The sequence below is a fragment of the Helianthus annuus genome, chromosome 7 (assembly GCF_002127325.2).
Source record: "Helianthus annuus cultivar XRQ/B chromosome 7, HanXRQr2.0-SUNRISE, whole genome shotgun sequence".
NCBI lineage: Eukaryota > Viridiplantae > Streptophyta > Magnoliopsida > Asterales > Asteraceae > Helianthus > Helianthus annuus.
Window position 1 is genome coordinate 143,085,678 of NC_035439.2, and position 17,373 is coordinate 143,103,050.

The 17,373-nt window shown below is 37.1% G+C and overlaps 1 long non-coding RNA gene across 1 annotated transcript; it reads right to left on the bottom strand.

Moving 5' to 3' along the window:
* Nucleotides 1-6,920: 6,920 nt before the first annotated feature.
* On the bottom strand, nucleotides 6,921-9,317 carry LOC110868959. The gene is made up of 4 exons (XR_002552887.2): nucleotides 8,872-9,317; nucleotides 8,647-8,742; nucleotides 7,538-7,630; nucleotides 6,921-7,441 (listed from the first exon to the last, which is right to left on the bottom strand). It is a non-coding gene; the product is annotated as an uncharacterized LOC110868959 (long non-coding RNA).
* Between the last annotated feature and the right edge of the window lie 8,056 nt (nucleotides 9,318-17,373).

The window sequence follows — 17,373 nt, forward strand, 5'->3', positions numbered from 1 at the left end:
ACAGTTGGCCCCGTTTGATTCAAAGGCAGATAAGTTTTACAATTATGTCAAGGAAAATGATTTGTTTTTGCATCAGAAAAATTTGGCCAGCGAAAGTGTAATGCACCGAGAATTGTTTATGTTGGAGAAGGGAGAAGTTACAATGAGGCGAGACCATCTTAAACCGTTGGTACGATTGTTGTTTAGTTTTGTGACAACGAATGTGACTCCGAGGACAGGTGATAAATCGATACCAAGGTTATGGGAAATACCGGTTTTATATGTTATCCTGACTGGGGAAATCAAGTTCTCTTTTCGGCATTTGGTATTGATGAATGTATGGAGATGCCGAAATCAAAAAGGAAAGAAATTGACACCTCATGTGCGCTTGATCAGTGCATTTTTGGAAAAACAGCAAGCTTTGCTTCCAAAAGAGAAACCGTACAATAGGCCGCATGTGGTTTTCCGACTTAGGGAAGTTTGCTTGCATGAGAACCATCGATACAAGCAAACAAAAGTGTGGCATAAAGTTGAATTCAGTGATAAAGCAAAGTTGAAGATTTTACAGTGGGGTAAGGAGAAGCCGAGTCAGGGCGAAATGGATGACTTAGACTCCAGCGATGAGGAGTTGATAAGAAAAAAAAAGGACAGCTGTAGAACTTGGTGGCGAGGGGTCGAGTGTTTGAGCAGAAGAAATGGTACAGTATGAGCCGAGACATTCGGGTTATTCATGGGGAGTGCTTGACGACGAGATGCAGGCGAGAATAGATAGTAGTCGGCCACCGGAGTATGCTGATTGGGAAATGTGGCACAAGTCTATCTATGATCAAGGGACAAGGCAGGATATCAACAGAGAACGACAGCATGATGAGTTGATGGCGTTCTCTGTTGTTGTTCTCTGTTGACATCCTGCCTCGTCCCTTGATCATAGATAGACTTCTGCCACATTTCCCAACCAGCATACTCCGGTGGCCGACTACTATCTACTCTCGCCTGCATCTCGTCGTCAAACACTCCCCATGAATAAACCGAATGTCTTGGCTCATACTGTACCATTTCTTCTGCTCGAACACTCGACCTCTCGCCACCAAGTTCTCCAGCTGCCCTCTTTTTTCTTATCAACTCCTCATCGCTGGAGTCTAAGTCATCCATTTCGCCCTGACTCAGCTTCTCCTTACCCCACTGTAAAATCTTCAACTTTGCTTTATCACTGAATTCAACTTTGTGCCACACTTTTGTTTGCTTGTATAGATGGTTCTCATGCAAGCAAACTTCCCTAAGTCGGTAAACCACATGTGGCCTATTGTACGGTTTCTCTTTTGGAAGCAAAGCTTGTTGTTTTTCCAAAAACCCACTGATCAAGCGCACATGAGGTGTCAATTTCTTTCCTTTTTGGTTTCGGCATCTCCATACATTCATCAATACCAAATGCCGAAAAGAGAACTTGATTTCCCCAGTTAGGATAGCATATAAAACCGGTATTTCCCATAACATCAGTATCGATTTATCACCTGTCCTCGGACTCACATTTGTTGTCACAAAACTAAACAACAACTGTACCAACGGTTTAAGATGGTCTCGCCTCATTATAACTTCTCCCTTCTCCAACATAAACAATTCTCGGTGCATTACACTTTCGCTAGCCAAATTTTTCTGATGCAAAAACAAATCATTTTCCTTGACATAATTGTAAAACTTATCTGCCTTTGAATCAAACGGGGCCAACTGTCTCAGGGTTGCAAATGACATCGTAGCCGGCTTCCCATTCACCATGCCGGTTAGCGTAGTGGTCTTTGGCGGGGTTGGCGCGTCATCCTTTGTCAATGTGCTCATCCATTCTAAAACACTATTCAAATAAATATCCCCTTTCTTGTTACCCTGAAATTCCATCACAGCTCCCCACCCAAGATCTTCTAACATCTTGTGGAAACCCAAAGCTTTGAAATCGGGCTTGTGCACCACTTTCTCGAGAGCCAAATTAGCCTTAATCGTCGGTTCCGCGCCCAATTTTTCATAATATAACTCCGGTTGATAGGCGGCGGGCATCTTGCTAAGTGGTCCTTCCTTCCATTGAACCGTAAACGGAATATCTCCAAGACCGTATTGCGGTTCTATGACCGCTGCTTGCACTTCCTCCATTTCAGCATCCCTAATTTCGATTCTAGTGCCTCTCCTTTTCCTGTCTCTAGCCGGTGCGGCAGGTTCCACCGCTTTCTGTTTTCCTGCATCTCTTTTTCGACCCATCTGCGCACAATTAGCCAAACAACACAACACTTAATCAGTTTACTTCGGCTTAAATCGCAATCAAGAACAAGTGTATGTTCCCGTGAACATCCCCACACTTGTTCTACATCATCATGACCATACTTATTAATTCGTGAAATCATCACCTATAAGGTCCGATTCACTACCTTCATAAAGAATTTCAGAATTGTTATCATTAACGGCTTTTAAACAAGTCTTACATCATCATCAATGGTCATATGTTCATCTAAAAACATGTGTATACACTTACCCTTTTTAGTTCAGCAATTCGAGAACAATGTTCATCAATGTATGTCTCCTAACACTCTTAATCAAACATAGTATGACTAATCATGCAAGAATCAAAAGCAAAACAACTCACCATACTTTGATTTCATCTATTATAAGGAATGTAGGGCGAAAATCATACCTTTCTGTCTTAGGAGGCTTGGAAAAGCACTTACGTAGCTTTAGATTCACGTTAGAAGAAAAACCCCCAAATTTGGAAATTAGGGTTCTTCGTGCTCGATCTAATTCGTGAGATCCTGTGTGTTTTCGGAGGAAACCAAGGTTGTAGATGTGTTCCTCTTGAAAAAATACTCAAGTTAGAGCCTTGAATCACTTGATTTGATGGAGAAACGAGCAAGTTATGAATGAGAATGGTTATGGAGTTCTTGAAGAATTTGTGAAGAAGAAGAACAGTATCACGTGATTTTGTGGTTTTTTTTTTTTTTTTTTGAACGGCAAATTTGGATACTGACAGACCACTGGAGTATCATCATGCTACCAGCAGAACCACCCGATCATATCCATCTCCACTAGGCAATAATGCCTATACACCAATTCATGAGGAAACCCAATAAATCTGGGAAAACCCCCTTTGTGGGAATCGAACCCATGACCTAATGGTCATAAGCCTTATCCCACCACCAAGATACCACTAGGCTATAATGCCATGGGTACGTGATTTTGTGGTATATCAGAGGTTTAGATCTGAATTAAAGTTTTGTTTGGTGTTTCAAGATGGATCGGGTCCCTCAAATAGTGTTATTTGTGTTTCCGGTTTCGAGTTTTACCCGACCCGCCCTCAGTACCGCTAATGTTGACGTCGTTTCGTGACCCATGGTTCCGAACCGTGGGTCACGGTATATACCTGCTGCGCACCACAGGGATTTTGAACTGTGGGTCACGGTGTACGACGGGGGTCACAGTTTGAACCTTAAAGCAGTGCCTCTTATTCAACCATGGCCTAAGGTGTGTGATGGGACCCATAACTCACGATCACTGTTTCTTTTATGTTTTGTGCACATAACTTCTTCACACCTTATTATGAGTAAACATACATATTTATTTATTTATTATTACTAGTCGGAATGCCCGCGCGTTGCCGCAGGTACTTAAATTTTGTTCGAGTGTGTTGCGTGAGAGGTTTCACATAACTTATGTTTTTAAAATATTACATAAGAAAATTTATCATAGCCATTCAAACAGTTTAAACTAAAAAGTAGTTTTATTAAATAGAATAAGAGAGACTAAAATGAATGTATATTCTACAACAAAAGTTGCTCATCGTGACGCTCATCGTTGTTCTTGTGAAAATCGGATTATCATCAGGAAAACCGTTTTGTTTTGTTTGATCTAATCTGCATATCTAGTTCTGGGGTCTTATATAAAGTGTTGATAATCTTCCTATACTAATAAATAAAAATATTTTTGTACGCATGTCATTCTCTGATGCCTCCTCGCTTTTAATAATAGTATTACATATTAATTTTATACACAAAATATAATATAATATTAATTAATATGGTTAGAGATAAACGTCTAAATTCAAATTTAATTAATAATTATCTATAACAAATATAAATGTATCAAATAATATAATAAGTATAATATTATTTAACATAGTTAGAGATCAAACGATTTCAAATTTAGTTAATAGTAAATTACTTTTTGAGTCCCTATGTTTTAATGGTTTTAACCACTTGAATCCAAAATCAAAAAGTTTAACACCTTGAGTCTCTAACCGCTCATTCACACCGTCTGTAAAAAATTCAAAAAACCTTTTGTAAAGTTGAGTTCTCTAAGTTCTCACAACTCGTAGAAGTTTTTATTTTACCCTAACCATATATATTTGTTAAGATAAAATATATTATTTGGATATAAACAATAATTAGTAATAAAGTATCAAATCACATGTACAAGTAACGAAAATATAACTGTTCTTTTGTTTTACTAAGTTATCTAAATAAGTCATTTCATTAATAAGGATTATATACAAGTTTATAATTTACATTTTTCGTCATTCAACTCGTGTAATACACGGGGTTATAAGCTAGTATAGTATAATACAAAGTGTAAATGGTACAAAATCAAAGAAACAATATAGTGAACACTTGTCATATATGACGAAGTTTATTCTCTATATCTTATTAACTTATCAAATGATGTTATTACAATGTTTGACCAACAATGTCAAATGGTATATTGCCAACTATATATCAGAGAAGGTGTCCTTCATTCTTCTAAGAGATTCAACAACAGACTGAGCAGTGCAATAAGCAATGGCTTGGACTGTGATCATTGGATTCACACCCAATGCCGTCGGGAAAACAAGTGTCCGCAACATACAATCCTTCCACCTCCCATTTCTCCCCCGTCGGATTCACAGCCGACCCCTTTGCTTGGACACCCATTTGACAACTCCCCATTTTGTAAGTAATCGACGTTTTCAAGTATGTTTCACCAGAACCTTTATCTATCGCCAATGCGAATACGTGCACTGTCCTCGAAAATTTCGATATTCGTGTCTTGAAATCGGAACCAGAAACCCATGGCATCAGTGCTGGAAACATACCTGGATGTAAATATATATTAATAATTAGAGGGTGTATGACTCAGGCATTCAAAAATAAGGATTATACAACAATAGGGTCGTTTAGGCTCCCGAGCCTAGTAAAGCAAGTTATGTGAGGCTTGGACTCGCGATCAAGCTCGTTTAAACGTCTCAGTAATCCACTCATAGGAAACCCAAAAACAGTAACCATATCCCAAGAGATAGAGAGGCCCCAAACTCCAAAAACCTTTCCTCATTTGTTATAGAGTAAACTTCCGTTTTGCTCCCTGTGGTTTGGTCACTTTAACGGTTTTGCTCTAAACCTTTAAAAATAGCCATTTTACTCCCTGATGTTTCGGTTTTTTTGCTAGTTTGCTCCCTGCCTCTAACTTCATCCAAATTGTTTGTTTTTCCATTTTGCTCCCCGCAGGGAGCAAACTGGCAACAAAACCAAAACATCAGGGAGTAAAATGGCTATTTTTAAAGGGTTGGGGCAAAACCGTTAAAGTGACCAAACAACAGGGAGCAAAATGGAAGTTTACTCTTTGTTATATGAAACTCGAGCTCGTCTAAAGTCAGCTCGATTAAGACTTTTAATGAGCTGATGTCAAGTAGCGTCGTAGTGGTCCGAATCGTTTATACCATTAGAGTAACACATTCATTATTTATAAGACTTCAAACCCAAGCATAAGTGCTGAAAACATACCTGGGTGCAGTGCCCATGTTTGTATAACGGCACCATATCCGGAGCCTTTGAAGCCTGCAACCAGGTGGACATAGCAGTCATTATGCCTCCCTTGTAGCTCTTTTTTATGGCCATTAGACTAAAGGGTATGGAGAGGATGGGCTTGGAGGGGATGAGCCGCCACGTAGGCGCCACGTAGGAGTGGCTTGGAGGGGATGGACCTAGGGGGGTGGGGGATGAACCCCTTTATGTATATATATGTGTGTATGTATAGGTATATGTGAGAGGCAAGAGGAGAAAGTGGTCCGGCTACCCCGGCTGTGGGTGGCCGGTTGTGCCGAGCCGAGCCCCAGGGGGGCGGTGTGGGGGTCCGGCGCCGGGCCTAGCCGGGCATCAGCCGGCCCCCATACCTTCCAGTCTTAAGAATGAACCTCGTTATATTAGAATGCAATTGTACAAAAAACAGAGCATACAAACTAAAAAGAAAGATTAATCAACTTTCGAGAGGTCGATTCACGATTGGCTATCCAAAACAATTAAAAAAAACATTTTCCCAGTATAATTACACTTAGGCTGGAGGGTGTGGCTAGGGGCTTTATCACCGCCATCTCAGCGCCACATCACCGCCACGTCACGCAAGGGCTTTAAAGCCCCCTCCTTTAACTTAAAGGGTGTGGCGAGGGGCTTTATAACAAACCCATCCAGTGTGGATGTTATATGATGTGGAGTGACAAGGTCTACGTCTAATGATAATCTAACATGGGGATTAGTTTTGTGTCTGTAAACAGGAAGGGTGTTCCCCATAAATATCTCTTAAGTCTCGGTATAATATATTTAGGGTGCTAATATTCATACACTCCTCCCCTTAATCTCTTTTTATATATACATAGATACATACAAAGAGACAGAGTGAAAAGGGTAGGGGTGTAAATGATGCGCAACGGCTCGAGAGCTACCCGGGATCGGATCGGTAAAAAGCTCGAACGAGTCGAGCTTTAATGAGTCCGAGCCCAAGGTTGAGCCTGAAATATGACTCCTTTAGCTATCGAGCTCGAGCTTTGCATACAAAGATCATTTAGGCTCGCGAGCCTAAACATAATTATATATATATATATATATATATATATATATATATATATATATATATATATATATATATATATTATATAACATTGGTGGGCCGAGCTCGAGCCAAGCTTTAACTCGTTTAAGCTATATTGAAGCGAGCTCTAGCCGAGCTTGGAACTCGTTTAAAATTGTTCTCAAATAATCTCGAGCTGAGCCGAGCCGGACTCGAGCTTTGGATTTTACTTACGAGCCGAGTTCGAGCTCAAAATTTTAGGCTCGAACCGAGCCGAGCTCGAGCTCGAGCTTCACAAAAACATCACGAGCCGAGCTCGAGTAGTGGAAGGCTCGGGCTCGGCCCGACTCGTTTACACCCCTAGAAAAGGGTATAAGAACAAGAATTTAGCGGTGTGGGAATATATAGTACGAGTAGAGTTGTTTAAAAGATCTGACCCGACCATTTTGGACTCGGAACCTCTAATACCTTTACCATTTTACCCTGTAAATTGAGAACCTCGAACCGACTCTTTTTTGCTTATTTGGTTCCGGGTCTAAAAGGGGGTTTGTGGGTGGATTCTTTACTCCTTTGTTTCTTCGGTAAATAAGTTGAGACAATTGCTGGACATAATGACCTAAATTAAGTTATTTAACAAGCATTAGAAAACATTTCGCAAGCCGAAATTTTGTAAATGTAACAAGATTAGTGGGTGCTATAAGATTATAATAACCTGCATAACTTTCTCTAGCAATGTAAAAATTTCTATGCTTGTACGGAGGGAATCTTTCAAACCAGTTAACAAGAAATGCATATGAATCTTTAGCTGCAAATTCACAATACCCAGATTCCAAAATCACCCAAAAAGTCAAAATCAAGAAACTTTAAGCTAAAAAGATCACAATTTTATGCAGTTCAATCAACTAATGTACAACCATAGTTATTAAAAGCGAGCGCTTTTTGCGCCTAGGCGATTTTTTAGGGCAAAGCGCATTTAATGCGCTTCTGTTACCAAGGTAATTAAAGCGATTATTTATGGCAGTTGATATTAATTAGGGAATTTTGTTATTTAATGATAAATGGTTCGTATTTTTCTCTAGGCCTCAACATAAACAAATTTAATGATACTTTTTAATGCGCAATTAATACTAATTAAGGTCTTTTTTTAATGACAAATTCTTGCAGTTAATACTAATTAAGGTCTTTTTTAATGACAATTTTTTCATATTCTCCTCTTTATAAGACCTCAAAACAAACGATTAATGACAAATTTTTCATATTCTCCTCTTTATAAGACCTCAAAACAAACGATTCTAGCAAACTATTAAACTTTTTAATCTCCAAAAAATATTAAAAACCAGATCCTGTAATTTATATTTATCTAATTACATCTGAACAAAAATTTATTATATGCCATTAAAATTTAAATTAATATGTAGAAATCTTTTGTAGTTTTATAAAATAAAAAATGTCTATTTAGTACTACTTTTCTTCACTAACACACTACTCTTTAGAATTTTTGGTACTAATTAGATGATAATGAACATTTTGGTTTTAAGTATTTTGTTATCTGAGACTTTTTAAGTGCTAGTATGAACATTATTGTTTTAGTTTTGAGTACTTTATTCCTTTATTGAACTTTTTAATTTTTTTATTTAAGTGCGTTTTTTTTTTCTCGGGCCCACACTTTTTTTGCGCCTATCGCCTAGGCCCTAATCGGAGCCTATGCGCCTTTAATAACTATGTGTACAACAATCTTGAAAAGTATTAATTAAACACAATAAAATATTTCTGAACAACTCAAAAAGGGAAAACTTTTTGCAGAGAGCTTGTGGCTCATACCGGTTCTTGCATCACCAAAACTATACAGATCTGATGTAGTGTTTGTATATGAATAACCAACTCCTGCTGGTGATTCAAGAAACAGCAAATTTGCCACTGCCAACATAAAGATTCAAGATCAAACACAATATAAACCACAATCAGCATAAAAATTGAAACTTTTTAACAATTACATACATTTATTATTCCAAGAATAAGGGTTCGTACAAAAGTCGATACTCAAACCTGATTATAGGCAACTGAACTCGCAAATGACCACCCAATTCAATCATGGATTCCATCTTAAATAATTGTGGGTCTGAAACGTCTGGGCAGATTCAATTGACGTCTTTAATTCAGTTCAGTTGATTTTAATCATCAAACGTAAGACCATGTGTTAAAACAATGGTATGATGGTTGATGAACAGAAAATAACAAACACAAACAAAGAAATAGCGACAAAACGTGACCAAAAATCTTATTAACCCAAACCAGAAAAGTACCCCCCAAAACCCTAAGATCTTACAATCGTAAGATCAGTATAAAGAGGAACGATACAACCAGAGTTGATGATCATCCACTGATGATCATCTATACCAACAATACACTGAGATCTCTCTAACAGATGAGAGAATCAAAGATACAACGGTGAAAACACCAACAAACCCTAACTATTACAAAGATGATGAAAGTGAACAAATGAGAGATCTAGAACTCTCTGAACTGACACAAGCCCCTTTTATATTCTCGCACTTAGCAACTTGCACCAAGACCCAGATCTTTCACACAAAGCCAGCAATAGTCCTCAAAGTTACAAAATGCCCCTTAGATATTTTAGGCCCTGTAACAAATTATTAAACAACCCATAACAGACAAATAACAACCCAACAACTCAGGCCCAAAGCCCAAACATGACAAACTCAATAAATAACTTGGAAGCCCAAATGGATGACACAATATATCTCGAGACATTTTAACATCCCCCCTTCATCCATTTGGTTTAAACCAGTCAACCAGCCCAAGCTTTTCACAAAAATAACCATGAAGGTTAACACTCAACCCTTTAGTGAAAACATCAGCTAATTGACCTTCAGCATCAACCTTCTCAGTTTTCACAAACCCAGAAGAGATTTTTTCTCTTAAAAAATATAGATCAATCTCAAAATGCTTCGTTCTTTCATGAAAGACAGGATTTGCAGCTATAGAAATAGCTGCATTACTGTCACAAAACAACTGAATGGGTAACTTACAAGTTATTTGCAATTCACTTAGAACATTAACAAGCCAAATAAGCTCACACGTAGCTGAACACATGGCCCTGTATTCAGCCTCACCCGATGACCTAGAAACTGTACTCTGTTTTTTGCTTTTCCAGGATATCAAATTTGATCCTAAGAAAACACAAAACCCAGTTACAGATTTCCTGCTGACTAGACACTTTGCCCAGTCAGAATCAGCATAACACGTTAACAAAAAATCTGCACCTTTTTTAAACATGATACCTTTCCCAGGACTGGACTTCAAATACCTCAACAACCTCAAAGCAATTCTAAGATGTCCTTCTGTAGGACTATGCATAAACTGACTAAGGAACTGAACTGCATAGCTAATGTCAGGGCGAGTCAACGACAAATAGATCAGTTTACCAATTAACTTTTGGTAATTAGTAACATCAACACAATCAGTATTGTTTTCTGTTTTAGAATTAACTAAATTGCTTGGCTCTATAGGAGTAGACACAGGCTTACACCCTAAATAACCGAATTCACTTAATAATTCTAAGCAATACTTTCGTTGACTCAAACACAACCCATGTTTACCATATAAAACCTCAATACCGAGGAAATACTTAAGTATTCCCATGTCTTTAATATGAAAGGTATCACTAAGCATTTGTTTTACTTTATCAATTTCAACATTATCATTCCCTGTTATCACAATATCATCTACATACACTAATAAAATAATAAACACAGAATTTTTTGACAGTGTGTACAAAGAATGATCACAAACACTTTGCACAAAGCCAACACTTAACAACACATTAGTAAGCTTTTCATTCCACTTTCTAGGTGCTTGCTTTAACCCATAAAGAGACTTAATCAATTTACAGACTTTATTTTTTTCTGCTGTAAAATATCCCTCAGGAAGGGACATATAAACATCCTCAGTAATAGCACCATATAAAAAAGCATTATTCACATCAAGTTGGAATAACGTCCACCCATTTTGAACAGCTATACTTAAGACACATCTAACCGTAACCATTTTGACAACCGGTGAAAACGTTTCACCAAAATCAAGACCCTCACGTTGACTATAACCTTTTGCCACTAAACGGGCCTTGTATCTCTCAACCTCACCATTTGCTTTATACTTTATTTTGTATATCCACTTACAGCCTATTGGTTTTCTACCCACCGGTAAATCAACCACTTCCCACGTATTGTTTCTAAGCAAAGCCTCCATCTCAAGATTCATGGCATCAACCCACCTTGAATCTTTGGATGCTTCACCAAAAGAACAAGGTTCACTCAATTTATTCAACTTACTAGTAAAACAATAATTCTCAGCAGACAAGCAAGTATAACTCACAACTTTCCCTATATCATACTTAACATTATTATTAAGAACAAAATCATCAAACCGTTTTGGCAAAACTATGTTTCTAGACGATCTCCTGAGATCAGAAACAGTCCCCTCAGATGGGTGGACCTCATCAGTTGGTACCACAGTGTCCTCTGCCCTCTCAGACTCCATTCTAACACTACTTTCTACACTAGAACCTAAGCCATGACTCGACTCAACTGGACTAGGAGTGGCAGACGTAGAAGGAACTGGTTGCTGATCATCACTGATGGTACCATGAGGCTCAGCAATACCCTCTTCATCATTGGGAGTTTGAGAAAATTCAGTTGTTAATATTTCATATGAGTCAAAAAAGTTTATATGATTTAAGTCTTTTTCAAAAACAGATTTATCTGTTACATGTTTAGATTTAAACGGATAAACATGTTCATAAAACTTCACATCTCTAGAGAAAAACACCTTTTTATCATCTAAACTCCAAAGCTTATAACCCTTTTTTGTATTAGAATATCCAATTAGCACACACTTATCAGCATGATAAGCAAACTTATCTGACTCATTTAGAATGGTACTAAAACATAAACAACCAAAATTTCTCAGATGTTCTAAAGAGGGTTTAAAACCAAACATACACTCATATGGACTCTTACCATCTAAAACCAACGTAGGAAGCCTGTTAATCAAGTAAACAGCAGTCAGAACACAATCACTCCAAAATCTCAAAGGTAAGCCACCCTGAAACATCAAAGCTCTAGCTATGTTTAAAAGGTGTCGATGTTTACGTTCAACAATACCATTTTGCTGTGGAGTATAAGAACAAGATGTTTGGTGTATAATTCCTTTACTATTACAAAAACTGACCATTTGATTGTTTACAAACTCAGTACCATTATCACTACGAAAAACTTTAATTTTACTCTTAAACTGAGTAAGTATAAGTTCATAAAAATCTTTAACATTTTCAAAAACCTCTGTTTTAATAGATAACACCAAACAGCTCTGGAATAATCATCCACCACAGTCAAAAAATATTTATAACCTTCATAACTACTAATTTTATATGGACCCCACAAGTCCAAATGAACTAAATCACCAACACTTTTAGACTTATGTTCACTAAGAGGAAAAGGAACCCTAACTTGTTTAGACTTGTGACATATTTCACATGGACCATGTTGAATTGACTTAATGCCTAAATTACCTTTTAAAACAGCTAGAACTTGATCTGAAGGGTGGCCTAGCCTACTGTGCCACATATTAGACATTAACACACTATTAAAACAAGTATTCACAGAATTACCATTTCTACCAATCATGTAAAGACCATTTTTTTGTTTACCAATCACCAGGATTTTCTTTGATTTCAAATCCTGTAACATACAATTGTCCTCATTAAACAACACAGCTATTCCATTATCTTTAGCAAGCTTATGGACAGATAGCAAATTCACACTATAATCAGGAACATAAAAGACTTCTCTTAACACCACACCATTAATCAATTTTAAATCACCAATTTTAATAACTTTTACACTAGTACCATTAGGATGACCAACAGTTAACCCACATTCAGAAACATCCACACAATTAAACATGTCTTTATCAGTTCTAATCATATGTTGATTAGCCCCAGAATCAACAATCCAGTTATATTGGGTTTCAAAACTTGAACTACTAGAACAACACATATAATTTCCAAAACACTTAGACATATTAACCAACTCACCTCCCATATTTGCCTTTGACTGCTCTCCCCCAGACTTCTCACTCACAAGATCTAACAATTTTGCAATCTGCTCAGAAGTAAATGGCATAGCAGACCCAACAGAACTAGACGAGTTAACAGACATACCAGACTTATTACTACCAACATTGTTAGAATTACTATTACTATTATTATTTTTAGCAAACTGACCAGTATTTCTTTTCCTCATACCAGGGGGATAACCTATGATCTCAAAACAACGGTCAACAGTATGACCAATCATGTTGCAATGGGTACATTTTAGACTTGAATTAGGACCTCTAAAATTTCTCCTAGATGTATTTTGATTTGAAGGATTAGATCTAGCCACATATGACACAGACTGACCTTTTGACCCACTACTAGTGAGTCTATGTGACTCCTCTCTAGATATCAAGGCAAAAGCAGCCTTGACAGAAGGAAATGGTTCTCTTGTCAACAAGTTTGTTCTCACAGGTTGATATACATCATCAAGACCCATGAGAAACTGCATTAGTTTTATCATAGTTGTAAAATCATTGTAGTCCTTGGCAGCCTGACAAGAACATGAAGGCAGCTGCACCATTGCATCAAACTGCTTCCACATAGTTGTCAGCTTATTATAATACTCAGCCACAGAACTACCGTTTTGAGAAATACAATTTATTTTTTTGTACAAATCATAAACAACAGAACCATCTACTTTATTATAGGTCTCTTTAAGATCTGTCCAAACTTCAGAAGCAAGTTTGGAAAAGACCTGTCCTAAAAACAACTCATCAGAAACAGAATTCAGCAACCAAGTTAGAACCACAGAATTACACCTATCCCATTGTGCAGCAAGAACCTCATTATCTTTAGGTTTTACACATTTACCATTTATAAAACCAAACTTATTCTTTGCTTCCAGTGCAAGTTTCATTGCACTGGACCACACAGAATAATTTTCAGTACCTTTTAATTTCATATTAACAATGGTTAAAGCACTTGAGTCACTAGGATGTAAATAAAGTGGATCTCCTATGTCAAGCTTACTGATCAGGGTAACAGAAGTTCCCTCACCACCAGTCATAATGAAAACAAACAATCACCAAGAATGAACAACAACAAATAGACACAATCAAAACAAACACAACAGATAATCACAAACAATCAAACAACCAAAGGCGAAACTGAGTCAGGGACCAGATTCCAGGTTCATCACTCAAAAGGTGTCTGGACAAGCCTTTACTCAGAAGCCACACACTAACCCTAGAAAACAACCAATATCAACAGAATACAAAAGAAATATATGTGCCGGTCCTCACTACCCCGACTTCAACTAATCCAACAAAAGTAAAAACAAGGGATAAGAACGATCTTACAGAGGGTGCAAATATCTTCAATAGCACCAGATCTGTGATTTTCAAGAACCACAAGATCTGGTTAAGAGAATACCAGTAGAACAAGAACTCTTCTGGTTAGTTTGCCCTGAAACACTAAAGTTCCAGAGACTAACGCAGGAGTTTCACAAGAAGAACACCAAACCCTAACTTAGGGTTATAACCACCAAGATCAGATAAAGCACCAACCACAACAGATCTGAGATGATCTGCCTTCAATCACCAGTTTCCAAAAAGAGAAACCCTAAATAAAAAAAAACAACTAAACATTAGACAAGAAAGCAGCGGAACAACCAAGACTCAACACCACCAGGAGCTGAATAGCTCTGATACCATGTTAAAACAATGGTATGATGGTTGATGAACAGAAAATAACAAACACAAACAAAGAAATAGCGACAAAACGTGACCAAAAATCTTATTAACCCAAACCAGAAAAGTACCCCCCAAAACCCTAAGATCTTACAATCGTAAGATCAGTATAAAGAGGAACGATACAACCAGAGTTGATGATCATCCACTGATGATCATCTATACCAACAATACACTGAGATCTCTCTAACAGATGAGAGAATCAAAGATACAACGGTGAAAACACCAACAAACCCTAACTATTACAAAGATGATGAAAGTGAACAAATGAGAGATCTAGAACTCTCTGAACTGACACAAGCCCCTTTTATATTCTCGCACTTAGCAACTTGCACCAAGACCCAGATCTTTCACACAAAGCCAGCAATAGTCCTCAAAGTTACAAAATGCCCCTTAGATATTTTAGGCCCTGTAACAAATTATTAAACAACCCATAACAGACAAATAACAACCCAACAACTCAGGCCCAAAGCCCAAACATGACAAACTCAATAAATAACTTGGAAGCCCAAATGGATGACACAATATATCTCGAGACATTTTAACACCATGTGTAGTGGTAAGCTGGTATAATGCCCCCACCATGGGGCATTATCCGACACGTGGCATCCTAGTCACACTTGGGCATTATAGCAAAAAGTGGCGTAGTGGGGCATTATTCCAATAACCCCCAAGCAATCAATAAATAATTATTATTTTTTATAGAGAAAAGGATTTAAAAAAAAAAAAAAGCTAAAGTTGTCACTTAGTCAATGTGTGTTGGCACAATCCCATTGGTACATGCATGGTCTTCCATTATCACATGCAAACAATCGGCGTTTTAAAAATCACGCCAACATGCATTTTATTTGAAAATAACGCCGGGGCGTTTTGGGGTGTAGTGGGGGGAGGGGCGTTTTGGGGCGTTCTTTTTTCAATTTTTTTTAAAAATCACGCCCCACTACGGGTGGTCTAATTGATTATTTGGTAATTGCTTCCACCGTATCAATCATCGCGTCTTCAATTTACATCGTCATCAATTGACTCTTCAATTTACACCGACTGTTGGGCTGGAGATTTTGTTATGCAAGATTCGTTTAGGCCACAGACATCATTAATTAAGGGCAAATATGGGAGAATAAGATGGAAGATTAGGGTAACAAGCATGACTCTTGAGTAGTTGCCGTCTTAAAAATTGTAATGGAAATTACATTTTTGTCCCACTGAAATGCATTATATATAAATATATATATATATATATATATATATATATATATATATATATATATATATATATATATATATATATATATAATGTAAGTATCTATAGAAAACCCACTTTAATTTAGAAAACCCGGGAAACTCAAAGCTCCCGATGTTTTTTTTTCTTGAAAAAATTTACACATGTTATATACATGTTTTTAAGGGTTTTGGGCAAAAAAAAAAAAACCAAAAAAGCGCCGAGTAGATATTTAAAAAAAAAAAAACAAGTTTTGGTGTAACACATGTTACAAATATGTCAGATGAATGTAACATGTGTTACACCAAAACTTGTTTATTTTTTTTAAAATATCTACTCGGCGGTTTTTTGATTTTTTTTTTGCCCAAAACCCTTAAAAACATGTATATAACATGTGTAAATTTTTTCAAGAAAAAAAAAATATCGGGAGCTTTGAGTTTCCTGGGTTTTCTAAATTAAAGTGGGTTTTCTATACATCCTTCCCCTATATATATATATATAATATGGGGAAGGTTTTATGACTCTAGTAGGCAACCCGCGTCCCGTGCGTTGCGGCGGATTCAATAGTACTCGGCGGAAACATGATACACATCACGCAACTATGCCATCTAGCTATAACTACTAATTGAACTTTTGAAGTCCTCTTTTAGCTTTTCAACCAACTTAACTAAAACATTCTTTTGCTAAGCAAAATGTTCTTGATAGTTAATCTCAGAGACAAGTTTTGGCTAAAAATATTGATACAGGGAACCAACGAAATGGAACAAATATTTGGGGACAATGAGTTATAAAAGGAAGGTTTGGTGAAGTTAATTCTGCAGTTGCATTTTGTTAAATGACTTGTTTTAACCTGTTTTTACCAGCAAACTCATGTCATTTTCTAGCGACCCAATTAACCCTCGTATAACCGGCAACAACAAGCGAATTCGGGTTCGACGAGATACAAATTGGTCAACATATACTTGACAACATGACTTCTGTTGCATCTTACAACGGTACCATAATTGTAGGTCAAGAGAACACAATGCAATAATAATTGTGTTATATGGGCTAAAAGTGACAACTTAGTGATGGATGTAATTTTACAGTCATCAGATATTGTTGGCGGTAATTCCCGACTCATCACAACTCGGTGATGTTAAAGGGTGATGAAGGAGTTCAAGTCACAAGTCGGTGAACTTGAAGGACCAAGTTTGACAAGTAGGTTAAATTGGTCAAGTTTCCTAATTACATTATAATTATATTTGGTAAATGACTTGGTCACCAAGTTAGGGTTATATGGTAATGTCTTGGTCACCAAGTTAGGGTAAGCCTATATAAACCAAGGTAGGGTTAGACATTATTAAGAGTCAAGAGAAGTTAAACCGAGTTATGGTTTTATGAGTTATTGTAATCAAGTTTTTTGAGTTATATTTTCTTGGTTATAATAAAAGATCTTGGAGAGTTATTCCATTCATTCTTGT